The sequence below is a fragment of the Petromyzon marinus genome, unplaced genomic scaffold (genome assembly GCF_048934315.1).
Source record: "Petromyzon marinus isolate PM22_M1 ecotype Great Lakes invasive population unplaced genomic scaffold, UKy_Petmar_22M1.pri1.0 PM_Scaffold_11, whole genome shotgun sequence".
NCBI lineage: Eukaryota > Metazoa > Chordata > Hyperoartia > Petromyzontiformes > Petromyzontidae > Petromyzon > Petromyzon marinus.
This window is the reverse complement of record NW_027423069.1, coordinates 177878-200890: the sequence shown is the minus strand read 5'-3', so window position 1 is coordinate 200890 and position 23013 is coordinate 177878. Positions and strand designations below refer to the sequence as shown.

Genomic DNA, 23013 nt, shown 5'->3' with positions numbered 1-23013 from the left:
CCCCCCCCGCGCCAAACGGCAAGTCCACCGGCACGTACACCACCTCTTTTCTATAATCGGCCAATCAAATGCTAATGTTTATGCTAATTTCTTTGTCAGGACACCTTGTTTGCTCGCACACAGCTTAAAGGTCCGCGGTCTGAGCGTGGTTGTGTTTCGCTAAATTCTCCTGTGTGATTTGTACTAGGTGCCTCGGTGAATGTATATGCTCTGACTTTAACATAGCTATTTCTGTGACCAGTTACAAGCTAATCACTCAGCTATTTCAATGCTAAATTCTATGCTAATTCTTTTGTCAAGGGGTGCCTCTGCGGATGTGTATACTTTAACTTAGCTATTTCAATGCTAAATTCTATGCTAATTCCTTTGTCAAGGGGTGCCTTTGCGGATGTGTATGCTTTAACTTTAACATAGCCATTTCTGTGACCAGTCACAAGCTAATCACTCAGCCATTTCAATGCAAAATTACATGATAATTCCTTTGTCAAGGCGCTTTGTTTCTTCTCACACAGCTTAAAGGTCGTGATCTGAGCGTGGCTTTTTTCACTCCAGCGCTGTCCTCCAAACAGTCTCGTCCCTTCACCTGATGAAGGCCGCTTGTGTTGTGGCCGAATCGTTATTTTTGTTTTTTTTATATTTTACCTATGTGACTTTACCCAATAGAACCAAAGAGTATGGATCCTTGCAGTCACGAAAGCTTTAAATCTAGAATCTGTGGGTCTCTGTGTGGTGAGTCTGTGGGTCTGTGTGGTGAGTCTGTGGGTCTCTGTGTGGTGAGTCTGTGGGTCTCTGTGTGGTGAGCCTGTGGGTCTCTGTGTGGTGAGTCTGTCGGTCTCTGTGTGGTGAGTCTGTGGGTCTCTGTGTGGTGAGTCTGTGGGTCTCTGTGTGGTGAGTCTGTGCGTCTCTGTGTGGTGAGTCTGTGGGTCTCTGTGTGGTGAGTCTGTGGGTCTCTGTGTGGTGAGTCTGTGGGTCTCTGTCTGGTGAGTCTGTGGGTCTCTGTGTGGTGAATCTGTGGGTCTCTCTGTGGTGAGTCTGTGGGTCTCTGTGTGGTGAGTCTGTGGGTCTCTGTGTGGTGAGTCTGTGGGTCTCTGGTGAGTCTGTGGGTCTCTGTGTGGTGAATCTGTGGATCTGTGTGTGGTGAGTCTGTGGGTCTGTGTGCTGAGTCTGTGGGTCTCTGTCTGGTGAGTGTGTGGGCAGTGGTGGTGCAGTGGTTAGCGCACTGTGTGTGGGGAGCGGTGGTGCAGTGGTTAGCGCACTGTGTGTGTGTGGGGAGCGGTGGTGCAGTGGTTAGCACACTGTGTGTGTAGAGGCTACACCGGGGATCTTTGTCTGTGTATAGGTGCTGCTACTCACTACTAACAGCACTTGTCCCTACAGCCTGCTAGAGGCTACACGGGGGATCTTTGTCCGTGTATAGGTGCTGCTACTCGCAAATAGCTCTTGCCTCTACAGCCTGCTAGAGGCTACACGGGGGATCTTTGTCTGCGTGTAGTTGCTGCTACTCGCTATTACTAACACCACTTGTCCCTACAGCCTGCTAGAGGCTACATGGGGGATCTTTGTATGTAGGTGCTGCTACTCACTACTAACAGCACTTGTCCCTTCAGCCTGCTAGAGGCTACATGGGGGATCTTTTTCTGTGTGTAGGTGCTGCTACTTGCTACTAACAGCACTTGCCCCTACAGCCTGCTAGAGGCTACACGGGGGATCATTGTCTGTGTGTAGGTGCTGCTACTTGCTACTACTAACGGCACTTGGCCCTACAGCCTGCTAGAGGCTACACGGGGGATCTTTGTCTTGTTTGTGCAGTCCCTTGGCTTACCGTTGTTGATTGTCGGTGGCTTGAAGAAAATAAAAACATGAGTTTATACGTTTAAAGACGATTTTATTTGAACACAAAACGTTTTGGCTACAGATCAACAAGCGACACCCCCTCTGAGAGAGACTCGGAGAGAGACTCAGACACAGGGCTCGAACCCAGGCACTACGAGATCAGTGGCACGCTGCCACCCCCACCGTGGATTCCTTCACTTGCGCTCGATCCTGGCGCTGACCGACGTCTTGCCGCCTCCTCCTCCACCGCCTCGTCGCCCAGGTCTTGGCTGAGCGGGGTTCTTGCTTCGAGGAGGTGGTGGCGGTGGCGGCGGAGGCATCGATGAATCCGTTGAGTCGTCGCTGCTGCGGTCTTCCTGCTCCTCCTACGTGTAACGAGGTTGTGCTGTGGGCGACAGAGAAGAGGTGAAGGTGGTGGTGGTGGTGGAGGCAGAAGAGGTGGCGGTGTAGGAGGCCGCTATGAACCACACAGCGTGACACGGCCACCGTGAGCCCGGCCATTACGAACCTCGGCCGTGATTAACCCGACCACTATGAACCCGGCCGTTACGAACCCGGGCATTGGGAACCACACAGCGTGACCCGGGGGCTTTGTGAACCCAACCGCTGTATGAGGAAATGAGAGGTTTTTGACCCCTTCCTGGCAATAAAACAACGGGACTCCGCACTAAGGCCCTTTGCAGGGGAATCGTGACTAACCACACGCACGACGCTTGTGGTGGACATGGAAGCAAAAACACGCTCCATATTTTTATTAATGACAGTAACTTGATTCCTTGTAGTGAAACGGTTTATATTTGCCGTTTGAACACCTGCTGTTTTATTGCCAGAAAGGGTATGAAGCACCTTTTTCCATACTTTTGTAATGACAGGGGAGTCAGCTGTAAGTGAAGGGACCGGTGGCCACGGGAGGTAATGACAGGGGGAGTCAGCTGTGAGTGTGAAGGGACCAGTGGCCACGGGAGGTAATGACAGGGGGAGTCAGCTGTGAGTGCGAAGGGACCGGTGGCCACGGGAGGTAATGACAGGGGGAGTCAGCTGTGAGTGTGAAGGGACCGGTGGCCACAGGCGGTAATGACAGGGGGAATCAGCTGTGAGTGTGAAGGGACCGGTGGCCATGGGAGGTAATGACAGGGGGAGTCAGCTGTGAGTGTGAAGGGACCGGTGGCCACGGGAGGTAATGACAGGGGGAGTCAACTGTGGGTGTGAAGGGACCGGTGGCCACGGGAGGTAATGACAGGGGGAGTCAGCTGCGAGTGTGAAGGGACCGGTGGCCACGGGAGGTAATGACAGGGGGAGTCAACTGTGAGTGAAGGGACCGGTGGCCACGGGAGGTAATGACAGGGGGAGTCAGCTGTGAGTGTGAAGGGACCGGTGGCCACGGGAGGTAATGACAGGGGGAGTCAGCTGTGAGTGTGAAGGGACCGGTGGCCACGGGAGGTAATGACAGGGGGAGTCAGCTGTGAGTGTGAAGGGACCGGTGGCCACGGGATATAATGACAGGGGGAGTCAGCTGTGAGTGTGAAGGGACCGGTGGCCACGGGAGGTAATGACAGGGGGAGTCAGCTGTGAGTGAAGGGACCGCTGGCCACGGGAGGTAATAACAGGGGGAGTCAGCTGTGAGTGTGAAGGGACCGGTGGCCACGGGAGGTAATGACAGGGGGAGTCAGCTGTGAGTGCGAAGGGACTGGTGGCCACGGGAGGTAATGACAGGGGGAGTCAGCTGTGAGTGTGAAGGGACCGGTGGCCACGGGAGGTAATGACAGGGGGAGTCAGCTGTGAGTTTGAAGGGACTGGTGGCCACGGGAGGAAATGACAGGGGGAGTCAGCTGTGAGTGTGAAGGGACCGGTGGCCACAGGAGGAAATGACAGGGGGAGTCAGCTGTGAGTGTGAGTGGACCAGTGGCCACGAGAGGTAATGACAAGGGGAGTCAGCTGTGAGTGTGAAGGGACCGGTGGCCACGGGAGGTAATGACAGGGGGAGTCAGCTGTGAGTGTGAAGGGACCGGTGGCCACGGGAGGTAATGACAGGGGGAGTCAGCTGTGAGTGAAGGGACCGGTGGCCACGGGAGGTAATGACAGGGGGAGTCAGCTGTGAGTGAAGGGACCGGTGGCCACGGGAGGTAATGACAGGGGGAGTCAGCTGTGAGTGTGAAGGGACCGGTGGCCACGAGAGGTAATGACAAGGGGAGTCAGCTGTGAGTGTGAAGGGACCGGTGGCCACGGGAGGTAATGACAGGGGAGTCAGCTGTGAGTGTGAAGGGACCGGTGGCCACGGGAGGTAATGACAGGGGGAGTCAGCTGTGAGTTTGAAGGGACTGGTGGCCACGGGAGGAAATGACAGGGGGAGTCAGCTGTGAGTGTGAAGGGACCGGTGGCCACAGGAGGAAATGACAGGAGGAGTCAGCTGTGAGTGTGAGTGGACCAGTGGCCACGAGAGGTAATGACAAGGGGAGTCAGCTGTGAGTGTGAAGGGACCGGTGGCCACGGGAGGTAATGACAGGGGGAGTCAGCTGTGAGTGTGAAGGGACCGGTGGCCACGGGAGGTAATGACAGGGGGAGTCAGCTGTGAGTGAAGGGACCGGTGGCCACGGGAGGTAATGACAGGGGGAGTCAGCTGTGAGTGAAGGGACCGGTGGCCACGGGAGGTAATGACAGGGGGAGTCAGCTGTGAGTGTGAAGGGACCGGTGGCCACGAGAGGTAATGACAAGGGGAGTCAGCTGTGAGTGTGAAGGGACCGGTGGCCACGGGAGGTAATGACAGGGGAGTCAGCTGTGAGTGTGAAGGGACCGGTGGCCACGGGAGGTAATGACAGGGGGAGTCAGCTGTGAGTGTGAAGGGACCGGTGGCCACGGGAGGTAATGACAGGGGGAGTCAGCTGTTAGTGTGAAGGGACCGGTGGCCATGGGAGGAAATGACAGGGGGAGTCAGCTGTGGGTGTGAAGAGACCGGTGGCCACGGGAGGTAATGACAGGGGGAGTCAGCTGAGAGTGCGAAGGGACCGGTGGCCACGGGAGGTAATGACAGGGGGAGTCAGCTGTGGGTTTGAAGGGACCGGTGGCCACGGGAATGTTCGCGATGTCAAGTGAACGGGTCTTCAATAAAGCGCCACATCGGGAGGAGTGTGTCAATGTCGTCGCTACACTTTCATGAGTGGCACGACTCATGAAAGTGTAGCGGGGCCGGAGGGGGTGGCCCCTCCCCCCGCGTCCTCAGCGGTGGGGTGTTCTCCAGGTCGCTGTCCCACTCCACCGCCGCGCGCCGTTGCCGAGGCTTGTGGGGGCGGGCACGGTGACGTGGCGGGAGGAGGGGGGGGGGCGATAGAGGGGAGCACTCAGCCACCCACTCAGCCACCCACCCACACTCACCCACTCACCCAACCACACACTCATCCACCCATCCACTCATCCACCCACCCACTCATCTACCAACTCAACCACTCATCCATCCACCCACACTCACCCACTCACCCAACCATCCACCCACACACTCATCCACCCATCCGCTCATCCACCCTCCCACCCACCCACTCATCCACCCATACGTTCATCCACCCACCCACCCACTCATCTACCAACTCACCCACTCATCCATCCGCCCACACTCACCCACTCACCCAACCACCAACTTATCCACCCATCCACCCACCCACCACCCATTTCAGAAGTGTTAAATTTCGTGAGCTGCCGTTTTGTATGTGTAAGATGTGCGTGTTTGAGCTGTTGCTCTCGCTCTGGCCCCTCCCCCCCTCCAACCGTATTTCCTATTTAAGCTTCTGTTCATCCCTCCGGCTCCCCCCCCCCCCTCTCTCTGCCTCCCTGTCCGTCTTTCCTCCCTCCTTACCTCTTGGTAGACTTGTATATGTATTTCTACTGACCGTGTAACTCGTATTTTTCATTCTATGCTGGTATGTGCACTCCAAAGGTTGAACACGAAATTTAACACTCTTCTGAAATTCGTGGTCCGCCAGGAAGTGTCTGTGTTGTTGGCCTGACTGGATGTGCTTCACATGTTTTTTCAGGTTTGTTGAATTCTCGTCTCTCATCTTTTTGTTGTATTTACCTCCATGATTTGTTCTTGACACCTGATGAAGATCGCTGCGTTGTGATCGAAACGTCGTGATTGTTTTTTGTTTTAATATAATTTTATTGTATTTCTACATACGTGACTTTACCCAAAAAAACAATGAGTAATTTTATGAAGTCACAAAAGCTTTATTACTTTATCACACTTCTACGGGGAAGTTACCGTTGTAATTAAGTGTAAGATGTGCCCTTTTTGAGCTGCCGTTTTGTATTCACAAGAGGTGGTCATTTTTTGAGCTGCCGTTTTGTATGTGTAAGATGGACGTTTGAGCTGCCGCTCTCGCTCTGGCGCCTCCCCCCCTCCAACCGTATTTCCTATTTAAGCTTCTGTTCATCCCTCCGCCCCCCCCCCCCTCTCTCTCTGCCTCCCTGTCCGTCTTTCCTCCCTCCTTACCTCTTGGTGGACTTGTATACGTATTTCTACTGACCGTGTACCTCGTATTTTTCATTCTATCTATGCTGGTATATGCAATCCAAAGGTTGAACACGAAATTTAACACTCTTCTGAAATTCGTGGTCTGCCAGGAAGTGTCTGTGTTGTTGGCCTGACTGGATGTGCTTCACGTAATGTTTTTTCAGGTTTGTTGAATTCTCGTCTCTCATCTTTTTGTTGTATTTACCTCCATGATTTGTTCTTGACACCTGATGAAGATTGCTTGCGTTGTGATCGAAACGTCGTGATTGTTTTTTGTTTTAATATAATTTTATTGTATTTCTACATACGTGACTTTACCGAAAAAAACAATGAGTAATTTTATGCAGTCACGAAAGCTTTAATACTTTATTAGGGCTCAGATTTTCCCGCCGCCGCCTCCACTAGCCCCGACCCAGAAGCGAAAGTCGAAGCGTGGGATGGGGGTCAAGGGCCCAGAGGAAGAGCTCAGGGGTGGGCGTGGTCGCATCGTGTTACGTCACTCAATGGGGCGTGGTTGCAGGAGGCGTGGTCACATCGCTCACGTTGTTACGTCACTGGTGACGTCACTTCGCCACGTGCTTCCTCAGAGTTCGAGACGGGTGCGAAGGAGGCTGCTTCTTAATCTTCCAGCTGCTTCATCTTCGTCTTTCGAGCATCTTCTGCGGAAGCCATTCGATTAAAAATCTTGACGAGGTGAGTTGTGTGGGTTCGTGGCGAGTGTGTGGGTCCATATTGTGGGTTTTTGGTGAGGATGTGGGTTCGTGTTGTGGGTTCTTGGTGAGAATGTGGGTCCGTGTTGTCGGTTCTTGGTGAGGATGTGGGTCCGTATTGAGGGTTCTTGGTGAGGATGTGGGTCCGTGTTGTGGGTTCTTGGTGAGGATGTGGGTCCGTGTTGTGGGTTCTTGGTGAGGATGTGGGTCCGTGTCGTGGGTTCTTGGTGAGGATGTGGGTCCGTGTCGTGGGTTCTTGGTGAGGATGTGGGTCCGTGTCGTGGGTTCTTGGTGAGGATGTGGGTCCGTGTCGTGGGTTCTTGGTGAGGATGTGGGTCCGTGTTGTGGGTTCTTGGTGAGTATGTGGGTCCGTGTTGTGGGTTCTTGGTGAGTATGTGGGTCCGTGTTGAGGGTTCTTGATGAGGATGTGGGTCCGTGTTGAGGGTTCTTGGTGAGGATGTGGGTCCGTTTTGTGGGTTCTTGGCAAGTGTGTGGGTCCATGGTGAGGATGTGGGATCGTCGTGAAGATGTAGTTTCTTAGTAAGGATGTGTATCCCTGTGGCGAATTCGTAGTGAGGGTTCATGGTGAGCATGCGAGTTCGAGTTGTGAGTCCGTGGTGAGAATGTGGGTCCGTGTTGTGGGTTCTTAGCGAGTGTGTGGGTTCGTGGTGAGGATGGTGGGTTTCTGGTTGGGATGTGGGTTAGTGGTGAGGATGTGAGTTTGTAGTGACTCTCTCCACCGTCCCCCCCTTCACCGCTCTCCACACAGAGACCCTGGGGACTACTGCATGAGAGACAGTGGGATCTGAGAATCAACGTCATTGAGGTAGGCGTGGCCCCCTCCACTCGACTTACGAACACCACCCTCACTTACGAACACCCTCACTTACGAACACCACCTCACTTACGAACACCACCCTCACTTACGAACATGATCCACTCTTACCAACACTCGCACTTACGGACACCACCCACACTTACGAACCAGCTTCCATGAAATATATATTTAACATCGACTTAAAACGCAAACTCGCACTTGCAAACCAGCGGAGCGATCCTCAGTGAGATGTAGTGAGTCGGCCTCGCGCTGGGAGTGTTTGCAATGCCTGTACACTACTCTGTGGTGCCACAGTGACGAGATGTTAATGACCTCACTTGGTATACAGGAGGTTGTCGGTTCGATCCCGACCCTGACGCCTACTATTTGAAGTCTGTGTGTAGAGGAGCCTACTTCACCTTTGTTGTTGTGTGTTTATATATGTTTGTATGTATGTGTGTATGTGTGTGTTTACGAGGCAAAACCCCCTACCTCCTCTCTGTGCCGGACGGGCAACTCTGTCGTGGACAGTGCTGTGGAGGGAGGGCCAATTCCGATTGGCCCCTTCCCTCATGGCATCTGTGACCACCACAGTGGCTAAACGGGGGCTCTGGACAGGTGCGAGGGGCTGGTAACCCCTCCACCTTCAAAAATTTACCAAGAAACCACAATTAAAAATGTAACTAATAAGCTTGTGCCGGAGGCCCCGGGAAGACAGGCGTCCATGACGTCTCCTGGCCAAACCCCAATTGGCCGAGCCAGGAGATTGAATCTCTACCCTCAGGGCTCCTCCAGAAACAACGAAATGCCACTTCGTGCGGCCATGTGGAATGTTCGAATGCTCACTGCGGAGGAGAGACTGCCACTCCTGTCGGGAGCTAGACCGGCACCACCTGGATCTCTGTGGCATTCAGGAGGTCCGGTGGACCGGTTCTGGCTCCTGCCACCATGAAGGGTGGACAGTCCTCTACTCGGGGCAGCAGACTGCCAAACAACAGGGTGTGGCTCTTCTTTTGAACAAAAGAATGAAGGGGGCGTGGGAGCGTGGCGGTGAGGTGTGAGAAGTTGTAAGCCCCAGGCTACTTTGGGCTCGACTTCCCATCAACTGGAGGCGAGGAGTGGTGGTCGTGGTTACTTATGCCACCACCGAAGACGAACATACGTGGAGGGATGCAGGCAAAGCCGATGAGTCAGATGCCTTCTATGACCTCCTGTCACAGGTGCTGGCTAAAGTGGCCCCTCGGGATAGAGTCATCTTGTTGGGTGACTTCAATGCCCGAGTTGGTCATGACGCTGGCATCTGGTCTGGAGTGATTGGAGGGCATGGGCCAGATCAGCTTAATAACAACGGTAGGAGGCTGCTAGATTTTTGTGCAGCCCATGGGCTTGTAATTACCAACACGCTGTTCCGGCATCGGGGCATCCACACAACATCATGGATGCATGCCGGGTCCAAGCAAGAACATCTACTGGACTACATAGTGATGGACCAGCGGATGCAAGCCCATGTTCTTGACACCAGGACCTACCGTGGAGCTGATCTGCCCTCTGACCATCGACTAGTCATCTGTAAGATGCGCCTGCCATTCTTCCACTCCGGTGGTGGGTGTACACCCAGGACCCCATTCCAACCTAAACTGGCCGGGTCTCAGGTGATGAAAGTTGCAAGCAAGAATTTCATCATCGCTTGCGGCTGGGGTTGGCATCGTCCCCCACTCCTCCTGATTTCGAGGGTATATGGGCGAGTCACGTAGAATGAGAATAAAATAATAAATTGATAAAATAATATAACACAATATTCTAACGACGTTTCGGCCACAACACAAGCGGCCTTCATCAGGTGAAGGGACGAGACTGTCAGGAGGACAGCGCTGGAGTGAAAAAGCCACGCTCAGATCGCGACCTTTAAGCTGTGTGAGAAGAAACAAAGCACCTTGACAAAGGAATTAGCATAGAATTTAGCATTGAAATGGCTGAGTGATTAGCTTGTGACTGGTCACAGAAATGGCTATGTTAAAGCATACACATCCGCAGAGGCACCCCTTGACAAAGGAATTAGCATAGAATTTAGCATTGAAATAGCTGAGTGATTAGCTTGTAACTGGTCACAGAAATAGCTATGTTAAAGTCAGAGCATACACATTCACAGAGGCACCTAGTACAAATCAAACAGGAGAATTTAGCATTGAAATAACTAGGCGAATTGAGCATTGAAATAACTGAGTGATTAGCTTGTGACTGGTCACAGAAATGGCTATGTTGAAGTCAAGGCCTACACATCCGAGCTATTCACAGTAACTGGGTATACACTACAATATATAATGAATACTATATAGTGAACTAATAAAAAACTAAAATATAAATTACCTCAATGTTATCAATGAACTCTATATATTCTCCAATCAGCTAAGCTACCAACAATAAGTCGTTATATATCACAATGCTATATGGCGAAAAAATGGGTGGATTCTTACCCTCAACTTTAGCAACATGGATAGCTACGGGCCCCGTTCAGACGGACGAGTTCATCCATGGTCGGAACAGAGGAGGGGGAGAGAGACAGCTGCGAGGCACTGTTATACTCCATGTTGTAAACCATACCATTAACCGTGGTGTGAGAGGTATTAAGAGTCAATGCCAGCGAAAGAGCTGCGGTCTGAAGGTCATCGTAAAATACAATTAATTAAGTGTAAATTTTATTTCCTTATTTTATTTTATCAATTTATTATTTTATTCTCACTCTACGTGACTTGACCGAAAGAACCAAAGAAGATGAATCCTTGCAGTCACGAAAGCTTTAAATCGAAATATATGGGCAAGGTTTAGGACTGACTCATGCAGCTGCAATGGCTTTGGGTACACGGTCCAGACCTCCCCAGATACCCTGGCTGACAGAGGTGTTCAAGATAGTAGAGAAAAAGTGACAGGCCCACTGTCATCGGCTACAGAATCCCACGTCAGAGAATGAGGAGCCTTACCGCAGCCTTCGCTCGGAAGTTTGGAGAGCCGTGAGGCGCTGCAAGGATGGGTGGTGGTCGCGGATTGCTGAGGAGATGGAGTCTGCTTCAGTGGCCCGCGATCACAAATCTCAATTTAACTCCATCAAAAAAAGTCACCTGCAGCGCCACACCTATTACCATCATTAGGGGAAAAAACGGTGATCCACTCTCCGACCCCCAGGAACAGGTTTGCAGGTTTGCAGATTTGCTGAGCATTTCTGAGGTCCTGGAAAACATCGTGGCACAAAGTGGGGATGACCCTGCTGAGGCAGCGGTGCCTCAAGTATTGTAAGAAGTCACCCCCTGTGAGCGGCTGGCTGAGGTGCCATCTGTTGAAGAAGTACTGAAGGCGATCCGGAGTCTGAGACCAGGAAAGGCACCGGGCAGACATGATCTCCCAAGCGAAATGCTGAGGGAGGGTGGCGTTTGTGCACAGACTGCCCTATATGACATTATAACAGTCTGGATCACTGGACGGGTTCCGCAGGATTGGAAGGATGCCCTGGTGGTCCCCTTCTTTAAGAAGGGGGACCGCACAGACTGTAAAAACTACAGGGGCATCTCACTCCTCAGTGTGCCGGGAAAGGTTCTGGCAAGGATTATTCAACATCGCCTTGCCAGGCACGCTGAGGAGAGGCTTGAAGCCCCAATGCGGTTTCAGGAAAGGGCGGTCCTGCACAAATGCCATATTTTCTGTCCGTCTGCTACAGCAGAGATGTAGGGAATTCCAGCAAGACCTACACATCTCTGCTTTATTGAACTGGTCAAAACCTATGATACCATCAGTAGGCCTGGGCTCGGGGTTGTTCTTCGTGCTTTTGGAGTCCCTGACCCTCTGCTCACAATCATTAAGGACCTTCATGATGGTGAGCGGGCCCGGGTAAAACTACGTGGCCGGGAGTCAGAGCCATTCCATGTACACCTTGGGGTGCGACAGGGATGTCCTCCGGCTCCCACATTGTTTAACATCTATTTTGACCACGTAGTTCGTGAAGCCTTCAATAGCTGTACCGGGGGAATCTCCATTTGGTACAGATATAATGGGAGGCTGATCGATGCCCGGGTGCGGTCAAGGGATGGCTCCCTATTGCTCAACCACGTTATGCATGCCGATGATTTGGTAATAGCTGCATATTCATAGGAGGAGTTGGAGATGCTGCTGCTGAGACTGGAGCGTGCCACTAAGAGATGGGGTCTTACCATCAGCCCCGCCAAAACTAAGCACCCGCCTGGGTATTTTGTACCATCGGACACTCCACTCCCACAACTCCCAATCGGTGATGGGGCAGTTGTGGAGAGAGTGGAGAGTTTCCCATACCTGGGCAGTGTGCTTATGACCGGCTCCAGTTTAACAGCAGAGGTCTCGCTCCGAATCAGTCGAGCGGCAATATCTTTTCATTGGTTGCGTAACGCTGTGTGGAAGCTACCTGGTCTGTCGCTCCGCACTAAGCTTCAGGTCTTCTCGGCCATGGTCATTCCCTCCCTTCTCTACGCTTGCGAAACGTGGACCCCCCTAATGGAACATCTTCGCCGGTTAGAACCATTTAGGCTAGCCTGCCTACGATCCATCCTGGGTTTAACCAGGCTGGATTGTGTGAGCTCACAAATCCTTGAAAGATCTGGACAAGGTCCATCGGTGAGCTCCTCTGGCAGGCAAGGCTGCGTTGCCTGGGTCATGTAGCCAATGCCCAGCCACCGCATGCCTAAACAGCTTTTGTTCGGCCGGATCGAGGGGGCTAAACGGGCACGGCACGGGCTAGAGAAGAGATGCAGTGATGTGGTACAGGACGTGGAGCTGAGTGGACATGCCGATGACTGGTACCAGCGGTGTCAAGGTCGGCCTCTGTGGAGGCTCGTGAAGGACGCTACTGGGCAGTTGGAGGCAGTCGCCCTCCAACAACAGAGGGCGGAGGAGCGATGCTCACAACAACGAGCGGAGCGCTGGGTGGCTAAAGCACAGCAGGTTGGCACAGTAGGGGGCACAGGTGGAGCATCAGCCAGTCATCTCAGTCAGCTCAGTCAGTCGCCCCGTGGCACTTGGGTCTGCCCCATGACCTCCTGCCAGCGGGCGTTCAACACTTCACGTGGCCTCCAGGTTCATATGGCCTGGCACAAGCGTCGTGGTGACGTCACCGCCACTTAGTGGCGAATGGCGGTTGTTGTAGACAAGGCGAGCTGGAGCACGTGGGAGGGAGTTTCTGGCAACACGTGGAGTGCGCTGTCCGCAGCCGTCACTGGCTCTATCCGCAGCAAATCGCCTCAAGGTGAGAACAGCAGTGAGGGGAAGTGGCCACGGTGAATGGGGGGGATGTCACCACGGGTGACTTCACGGTGGCCATGTTACGTGGGTGACTTCACGGTGGCCATGTTACGTGGGTGACTTCACGGTGGCCATGTTACGTGGATGACTTCACAGTGGCCATGTTACTTGGGTATAGAGTACTTGGCTGCCGCTATAAAGTTCCACGTGATGATGATGTTGATATCAGCCACTTTGGTGGGGCCTTACCTGGTCAAATAAAAAATAGTTTAGATTTAGTATGGGTCTCTATGGTTATGTAAGAGTATAGATCTCTGTAGGTCTCGGTGGTTCTATATGGGAAAGGGTCTCTATGAGTCTCTATTGGTCTCCTTGGGTCTCTATGAGAATGGGTCTCTGTGTGTCTCAGTGGATTGCCAAGTTTCCACATGATTATGATGACGGTGATGACGTAGCTCTAGCAGGGGTCTTACCTGGCATATACACAAAATAGAAATATAGTAATAGGTTTTTACCCTTTTAGCTGGCACAAAACTGCTTGTGTTGTGGTTATTGCAAATATGATCCCTTGTATAAAGGTGTCAGTTTTTGTGCCAGCTAAAAGGGTAAAAACCTATTGCTATATTTTGTTACTGGCAAAGGAGGTCTCATAAAATAGAAATAGTTTATAGTTCAAGTTGTTATTGTTGTCGTCACGCGTGCAGCGATTCTGGATCTCTTTTGGGCCTCAGCTGAGTCGTCGCCAGAAGTTGGAACTGGGCAGCCATGCAAGAGGTGTGGTTCTTCACGCTGGACGAGGACAAATCCTGGGGTGGCTACAAATGCGGCGGCTACGACAACCACAGCAACATCCCTGAGGCTCACATCGACAGAGACACCCATAGAGACACCAATAGAGACCCATGTAGACCCAAAGATAAACTGTTTGCAAAGAATCATGTCTCTGTTGCCAGATAAAAGGGTAAAAAAACAATTATATTTTGCTACTGGCCAAGGAGGTTCCAATGGTGTAAATGCTTAGCCCAAGCTCTCGTACTCTGATGGTGCATTGTCTTTGAGTTGTGCGCCTTGTGGCTTCATCTGGTCCAACACCAATGTGAGACGAGGCTCTAAGGAAAGAAGTCTCGGGTGTGGACCAATCGACAGTGCCAATACATTATCAAAGTCGTATGTTTTCGTTTGCATTCTGACCGCAGGTATTGTGGTCAATGCAAACATGGCTCCTTGTAAAAAAAAAAGTGTCAGTTTGTTGCCAGATAAAAGGGTAAAAAAACAATTATCAATCATGTCTGCATTAACCACACACGGCACTTGTGGTGAACATGCAAACAAAAACACGCTCTGATAATGTGGCATTGTCTTTGAAACTGATTGGTCTACACCAGAGACAACAGCCTTCTTTAGGGCCGCGTCCCGCTACCCCAGCGTCCCGTTACCCAGCGTCTCGCTACCCCAGCGTCTCACTACCCAGCGTCTCGCTACCCCAGCGTCTCACTACCCAGCGTCTCACTACCCAGCGTCTCACTACCCAGCGTCTCACTACCCAGCGTCTCACTACCCAGCGTCTCACTACCCAGCGTCTCGCTACCCAGCGTCTCGCTACCCAGCGTCTCGCTACCCAGCGTCTCGCTACCCAGCGTCTCACTACCCAGCGTCTCGCTACCCAGCGTCTCGCTACCCAGCGTCTCGCTACCCAGCGTCTCGCTACCCAGCGTCTCGCTACCCAGCGTCTCGCTACCCAGCGTCTCACTACCCAGCGTCTCACTACCCAGCGTCTCACTACCCAGCGTCTCACTACCCAGCGTCTCACTACCCCAGCGTCTCACTACCCCAGCGTCTCGCTACCCAGCGTCTCACTACCCCAGCGTCCCGCTACCCAGCGTCTCGCTACCCAGCGTCTCGCTACCCCAGCGTCTCGCTACCCCAGCGTCTCGCTACCCCAGCGTCTCGCTACCCCAGCGTCTCGCTACCCCAGCGTCTCGCCACCCAGTGTCTCGCTACCCAGTGTCTCGCTACCCAGTGTCTCGCTACCCAGTGTCTCGCTACCCCAGCGTCTCGCTACCCAGGTTCTCACCACCCAGCGTCTCACTACCCAGTGTCTCACTACCCAGTGTCTCACTACCCAGCGTCTCACTACCAGTGTCTCACTACCAGTGTCTCACTACCCAGTGTTAGACGAGAGAACGCCAAAAGGCAAACAGCCCCCCAAGTTTCACAGCGTTCAATAGTTTAACGACATATATTTTCGCGATCTAACCCCGACTGCTGCTGCCACCGAGCGTTAAACGTTCCGATTGCCATGACTGACCACCGGCCTCCGCCTCCCTCGATCCGCCAGGAACAGCTCCACTACCGCTATGAGGTGCGGAAGAAGATCGTCGAGGGAGGCCAGGGCCTGGTGCTGCCGTGCCTCGATCACAAAACCAACACTCGCTCGTGGCCATCAAGATGCTGGCGATGGCCTTGAGGAGAGCCGGAGGGGCCTTCCACGGCAGCCGCGCTGGGAAATAATACACGAAAAAAAAATCGGACGTTGCTACTAAATATAAACTAATAAATCTATAACTGCCGTAAAACTACTGCCAACTATGAACTAACAGAATAATAACTTCCGGAAAACTACTGAAAACTATGAACTAATTAACAATGTACTAGCCGCAATCAAGTTCATGCTAACTTTTAGCTAAAACAGATCCATAGAGACCCACAGAGACCCACAGAGACACACAGAGACACGGGGGGGGTGAGACACGGGGGGGGTGAGACACGGGGGGGGTGAGACACGGGGGGGGTGAGACACGGGGGGGGTGAGACACGGGGGGGGGGGGTGAGACACGGGGGGGGGGGGTGAGACACGGGGGGGGGGGGTGAGACACGGGGGGGGGGGTGAGACACGGGGGGGGGGGTGAGACACGGGGGGGGGGGGGTGAGACACGGGGGGAGGGGTGAGACACGGGGGGAGGGGTGAGACACGGGGGGGGGGGGGGTGAGACACGGGGGGGGGGGGGGTGAGACACGGGGGGGGGGGTGAGACACGGGGGGGAGACACGGGGTGAGACACGGGGGGGGGGTGAGACACGGGGGGGGGTGAGACACGGGGGGGGGGTGAGACACGGGGGCGGGGTGAGACACGGGGGCGGGGTGAGACACGGGGGGGGTGAGACACGGGGGGGGTGAGACACGGGGGGGGGTGAGACACGGGGGGGGTGAGACACGGGGGGGGTGAGACACGGGGGGGGTGAGACACGGGGGGGTGAGACACGGGGGGGGGGTGAGACACGGGGGGGGTGAGACACGGGGGGGTGAGACACGGGGGGGGGGGGGGTGAGACACGGGGGGGGGTGAGACACGGGGGGGGGTGAGACACGGGGGGGGGGGGGTGAGAGACGGGGGGTGAGGCACGGGGGGTGAGACACGGGGGGGCGAGACACGGGGGCGAGACACGGGGGGGCGAGACACGGGGGGGGTGAGACACGGGGCGTGAGACACGGGGGGGTGAGACACGGGGGGTGAGACACGGGGGGGGTGAGACACGGGGGGGGTGAGACACGGGGGGGGTGAGACACGGGGGGGGTGAGACACGGGGGGGGTGAGACACGGGGGGGGTGAGACACGGGGGGGGTGAGACACGGGGGGTGAGACACGGGGGGGTGAGACACGGGGGGGTGAGACACGGGGGGGTGAGACACGGGGGGGTGAGACACGGGGGGGTGAGACACGGGGGGGGGTGAGACACGGGGGAACCTGGGGGGGTGAGACACGGGGGGGGGGGGGGGAAGACACGGGGGGGTGAGACACGGGGGGGTGAGACACGGGGGGTGAGACACGGGGGGGTGAGACACGGGGGGGTGAGACACGGGGGGGTGAGACACGGGGGGTGAGACACGGGGGGTGAGACACGGGGGGGTGAGACACGGGGGGGTGAGACACGGGGGGGGGTGAGACACGGGGGGGGGGGTGAGACACGGGGGGGGGGTGAGACACGGGGGGGGTGAGACACGGGGGGGGGTGAGACACGGGGGGGGGGGGGGTGAGACACGGGGGGAGAGACACGGGTGGTGAGACACGGGTGGTGGTGGTGGGTAGAGTCCATACCTGCCAGAAGCTCGGTCTCACACACGTGCCGGATCAGCTCTCCTTCCACGTCCTCCGCAGAGGCCCCGCTGAGAGCCAGATCATCCTCACCCATGGTCTCCTGTCGCTGGGATACACACACACACAATCACACACAGACACACACACAAAAACACAGATACACACACAGATAGAGATACACACACACGCGCACAGATACCAATAGAGATGCGCACACACACAGACACAACAACAACCGCCATGTGCCACTAAGTGGCGGTGACGTCACCCTGCCCTCTCCGCCCTCACCTTGCCACCCTGCTGCCGCTGGCTGTGTCTCCGGTTGGCTCCCTTGCGCAGGCTGGCGCTGACCTGCTGCTGATGCTGCTGATTTTCTCAGCCTGCTCCTCGCGTTGAACGCGACGTTGCACCAACTCCGTACATACCTGTTTCATCAGCAGCAGCAGAATAGCATCGCCATCAACAGCAGCAGCAACCGACTAGCATCATCATCGTCACCAGCAGCTTCATCAGCGTTGTCGTCAGCAGCATCGTCGTCAGCAGCATCGTCGTCAGCAGCATCGTCGTCAGCAGCATCGTCGTCAGCAGCATCGTCGTCAGAACAGCATCGTCAGCAGCATCGTCGTCAGCAGCATGGACATCAACAGCATTGCCAACCGTAGCAGAGTAGCTTCATCAAAAGTAGCATCATCTGTGTTGTCAACATCATCATCGTCATCAGCATCGTAATCAGCAGCAATAGTAGAAATGTAGCATCATCAACAGTAGCAGCAATAGCAGCAGCATGAGTAGATGAGTGGATGAGTGAGTAAAATTGAGTGTATGGATGAGTGAGTGAATGAGTGTATGGATGAGTGAGTGAATGAGTGTATGGATGAATGAGTGAGTGTAGGGATGAATGAGTGTACGGGTGAATGAGTGAGAGGATGGATGAGTGAGTGAGTGGGTGAGTGAATGAATGAGTGTACGGGTGAATGAGTGAGTGGGTGGATGAGTGAGCGAGTGTAGGGATGAATGCGTGAGTGGGTGAGTGAATGAATGAGTGTACGGGTGAATGAGTGAGTGGATACGCGAGTGAGCAAGTGCCTGAAGGGGTGAGTGAGCAAACGGGCGAGCTGGCGGGTGCCGAGTGGGTGAGCGAGGAGCGAGTGGGTGAGTGAGGTAGTGCTTGGAGGGATGAGTGGATGTGTGATCGAGTGGGTGGGTGAGCGAGTGCTTGGAGGAGTGAGTGGTGAGCGAGTGGGTGAGTGAGTGAGGTAGTGCTTGGAGGGATGAGTGGATGTGTGATCGAGTGGGTGGGTGAGCGAGTGCTTGGAGGAGTGAGTGGGTGAGCGAGTGGGTGAGTGAGTGAGGTAGTGCTTGGAGGGATGAGTGAATGTGTGATCGAGTGGGTGGGTGAGCGAGTGCTTGGAGGAGTGAGTGGGTGAGCGAGTGGGTGAGTGAGTGAGGTAGTGCTTGGAGGGATGAGTGGATGTGTGATCGAGTGGGTGGGTGAGCGAGTGCTTGGAGGAGTGAGTGGGTGAGTGAGTGAGGTAGTGCTTGGAGGGATGAGTGGATGTGTGATCGAGTGGGTGGGTGAGCGAGTGCTTGAGGAGTGAGTGGGTGAGTGAGTGGATGAGTGAGTGAGGTAGTGCTTGGAGGGATGAGTGGATGTGTGATCGAGTGGGTGGGTGAGCGAGTGCTTGGAGGAGTGAGTGGTGGTGAGTGGTGAGTGAGGTAGTGCTTAGAGGGATGAGTGGATGTGTGATCGAGTGGGTGGGTGAGCGATTGCTTGGAGGAGTGAGTGGGAGCGAGTGGGTGAGTGAGGTAGTGCTTGGAGGATGAGTGGATGTGTGATCGAGTTGGGTGGGTGAGCGAGTGCTTGGAGGAGTGAGTGGGTGAGCGAGTGGGTGAGTGAGGTAGTGCTTGGAGGGATGAGTGGATGTGTGATCGAGTGGGTGGGTGAGCGAGTGCTTGGAGGAGTGTGTGGTGAGCGAGTGGGTGAGTGAGTGAGGTGTTGCTTGGAGGGATGAGTGAATGTGTGATCGAGTGGGTGGGTGAGCGAGTGCTTGGAGGAGTGAGGGGTGAGCGAGTGGGTGAGTGAGTGAGGTAGTGCTTGGAGGGATGAGTGGATGTGTGATCGAGTGGGTGGGTGAGCGAGTGCTTGGAGGAGTGAGTGGGTGAGCGAGTGAGTGAGGTAGTGCTTGGAGGGATGAGTGAATGTGTGATCGAGTGGGTGGGTGAGCGAGTGCTTGGAGGTGTGAGTGGGTGAGCGAGTGGGTGAGTGAGTGAGGTAGTGCTTGGAGGGATGAGTGGATGTGTGATCGAGTGGGTGGGTGAGCGAGTGCTTGGAGGAGTGAGTGGGTGAGTGAGTGGATGAGTGAGTGAGGTAGTGCTTGGAGGGATGAGTGGATGTGTGATCGAGTGGGTGGGTGAGCAAGTGCTTGGAGGAGTGAGTGGGTGAGTGAGTGAGGTAGTGCTTGGAGGGATGAGTGGATGTGTGATCGAGTGGGTGGGTGAGCGAGTGCTTGGAGGAGTGAGTGGGTGAGTGAGTGAGGTAGTGCTTAGAGGGATGAGTGGATGTGTGATCGAGTGGGTGGGTGAGCGATTGCTTGGAGGAGTGAGTGGGTGAGCGAGTGGGTGAGTGAGGTAGTGCTTGGAGGGATGAGTGGATGTGTGATCGAGTGGGTGGGTGAGCGAGTGCTTGGAGGAGTGAGTGGGTGAGCGAGTGGGTGAGTGAGGTAGTGCTTGGAGGATGAGTGGATGTGTGATCGAGTGGGTGGGTGAGCGAGTGCTTGGAGGAGTGAGTGGGTGAGCGAGTGGGTGAGTGAGGTAGTTCTTGGAGGATGAGTGGATGTGTGATCGAGTGGGTGGGTGAGCGAGTGCTTGGAGGAGTGAGTGGGTGAGTGAGTGAGGTAGTGCTTGGAGGGATGAGTGGATGTGTGATCGAGTGGGTGGGTGAGCGAGTGGCTTGGAGGAGTGAGTGGGTGAGTGAGTGAGGTAGTGCTTAGAGGGATGAGTGGATGTGTGATCGAGTTGGGTGGGTGAGCGATTGCTTGGAGGAGTGAGTGGGTGAGCGAGTGGGTGAGTGAGGTAGTGCTTGGAGGGATGAGTGGATGTGTGATCGAGTGGGGTGGGTGAGCGAGTGCTTGGAGGAGTGAGTGGGTGAGCGAGTGGGTGAGTGAGGTAGTGCTTGGAGGGATGAGTGGATGTGTGATCGAGTGGGTGGGTGAGCGAGTGCTTGGAGGAGTGAGTGGGTGAGCGAGTGGGTGAGTGAGGTAGTTCTTGGAGGGATGAGTGGATGTGTGATCGAGTGGGTGGGTGAGCGAGTGCTTGGAGGAGTGAGTGGATGAGCGAGTGGGTGAGTGAGTGAGGTAGTGCTTGGAGGGATGAGTGGATGTGTGAGCGATTGCTTGGAGGAGTGAGTGGGTGAGCGAGTGGGTGAGTGAGGTAGTGCTTGGAGGGATGAGTGGATGTGTGATCGAGTGGGTGGGTGAGCGAGTGCTTAGAGGAGTGAGTGGGGTGAGCGAGTGGGTGAGTGAGTTGAGGTAGTGCTTGGAGGGATGAGTGAATGTGTGATCGAGTGGGTGGGTGAGCGAGTGCTTGGAGGAGTGAGTGGGTGAGCGAGTGGGTGAGTGAGTGAGGTAGTGCTTGGAGGGATGAGTGGATGTGTGATCGAGTGGGTGGGTGAGCGATTGCTTGGAGTGAGTGGGTGAGCGAGTGGGTGAGTGAGGTAGTGCTTGGAGGGATGAGTGGATGTGTGATCGAGTGGGTGGGTGAGCGAGTGCTTGGATGAGTGAGTGGGTGAGCGAGTGGGTGAGTGAGTGAGGTAGTGCTTGGAGGGATGAGTGGATGTGTGATCGAGTGGGTGGGTGAGCGAGTGCTTGGAGGAGTGAGTGGGTGAGCGAGTGGGTGAGTGAGTGAGGTAGTGCTTGGAGGGATGAGTGAATGTGTGATCGAGTGGGTGGGTGAGCGAGTGCTTGGAGGAGTGAGTGGGTGAGCGAGTGGGTGAGTGAGTGAGGTAGTGCTTGGAGGGATGAGTGGATGTGTGATCGAGTGGGTGGGTGAGCGAGTGCTTGGAGGAGTGAGTGGGTGAGTGAGTGAGGTAGTGCTTGGAGGGATGAGTGGATGTGTGATCGAGTGGGTGGGTGAGCGAGTGCTTGGAGGAGTGAGTGGGTGAGTGAGTGAGGTAGTGCTTAGAGGGATGAGTGAATGTGTGATCGAGTGGGTGGGTGAGCGAGTGCTTGGAGGAGTGAGTGGGTGAGCGAGTGGGTGAGTGAGTGAGGTAGTGCTTGGAGGGATGAGTGGATGTGTGATCGAGTGGGTGGGTGAGCGAGTGCTTGGAGGAGTGAGTGGGTGAGTGAGTGAGGTAGTGCTTGGAGGGATGAGTGGATGTGTGATCGAGTGGGTGGGTGAGCGAGTGCTTGGAGGAGTGAGTGGGTGAGTGAGTGAGGTAGTGCTTGGAGGGATGAGTGGATGTGTGATCGAGTGGGTGGGTGAGCGAGTGCTTGGAGGAGTGAGTGGGTGAGTGAGTGGATGAGTGAGTGAGGTAGTGCTTGGAGGGATGAGTGGATGTGTGATCGAGTGGGTGGGTGAGCGAGTGCTTGGAGGAGTGAGTGGGTGAGTGAGTGAGGTAGTGCTTAGAGGGATGAGTGGATGTGTGATCGAGTGGGTGGGTGAGCGATTGCTTGGAGGAGTGAGTGGGTGAGCGAGTGGGTGAGTGAGGTAGTGCTTGGAGGGATGAGTGGATGTGTGATCGAGTTGGTGGGTGAGCGAGTGCTTGGAGGAGTGAGTGGGTGAGCGAGTGGGTGAGTGAGGTAGTGCTTGGAGGGATGAGTGGATGTGTGATCGAGTGGGTGGGTGAGCGAGTGCTTGGAGGAGTGTGTGGGTGAGCGAGTGGGTGAGTGAGTGAGGTGTTGCTTGGAGGGATGAGTGAATGTGTGATCGAGTGGGTGGGTGAGCGAGTGCTTGGAGGAGTGAGTGGGTGAGCGAGTGGGTGAGTGAGTGAGGTAGTGCTTGGAGGGATGAGTGGATGTGTGATCGAGTGGGTGGGTGAGCGAGTGCTTGGAGGAGTGAGTGGGTGAGCGAGTGAGTGAGGTAGTGCTTGGAGGGATGAGTGAATGTGTGATCGAGTGGGTGGGTGAGCGAGTGCTTGGAGGAGTGAGTGGGTGAGCGAGTGGGTGAGTGAGTGAGGTAGTGCTTGGAGGGGATGAGTGGATGTGTGATCGAGTGGGTGGGTGAGCGAGTGCTTGGAGGAGTGAGTGGGTGAGTGAGTGGATGAGTGAGTGAGGTAGTGCTTGGAGGGATGAGTGGATGTGTGATCGAGTGGGTGGGTGAGCAAGTGCTTGGAGGAGTGAGTGGGTGAGTGAGTGAGGTAGTGCTTGGAGGGATGAGTGGATGTGTGATCGAGTGGGTGGGTGAGCGAGTGCTTGGAGGAGTGAGTGGGTGAGTGAGTGAGGTAGTGCTTAGAGGGATGAGTGGATGTGTGATCGAGTGGGTGGGTGAGCGATTGCTTGGAGGAGTGAGTGGGTGAGCGAGTGGGTGAGTGAGGTAGTGCTTGGAGGGATGAGTGGATGTGTGATCGAGTGGGTGGGTGAGCGAGTGCTTGGAGGAGTGAGTGGGTGAGCGAGTGGGTGAGTGAGGTAGTGCTTGGAGGGATGAGTGGATGTGTGATCGAGTGGGTGGGTGAGCGAGTGCTTGGAGGAGTGAGTGGGTGAGCGAGTGGGTGAGTGAGGTAGTTCTTGGAGGGATGAGTGGATGTGTGATCGAGTGGGTGGGTGAGCGAGTGCTTGGAGGAGTGAGTGGGTGAGTGAGTGAGG

General features: G+C 54.9%; 1 long non-coding RNA gene across 1 annotated transcript; it reads right to left on the bottom strand.

Annotated features, from left to right (window-relative positions):
- Positions 1–8028: 8028 nt before the first annotated feature.
- LOC142922586 (uncharacterized) lies at positions 8029–17658 on the bottom strand. Its single transcript, XR_012940180.1, has 3 exons — positions 17504–17658; positions 17216–17321; positions 8029–15620 (listed from the first exon to the last, which is right to left on the bottom strand). It is a non-coding gene; the product is annotated as an uncharacterized LOC142922586 (long non-coding RNA).
- Between the last annotated feature and the right edge of the window lie 5355 nt (positions 17659–23013).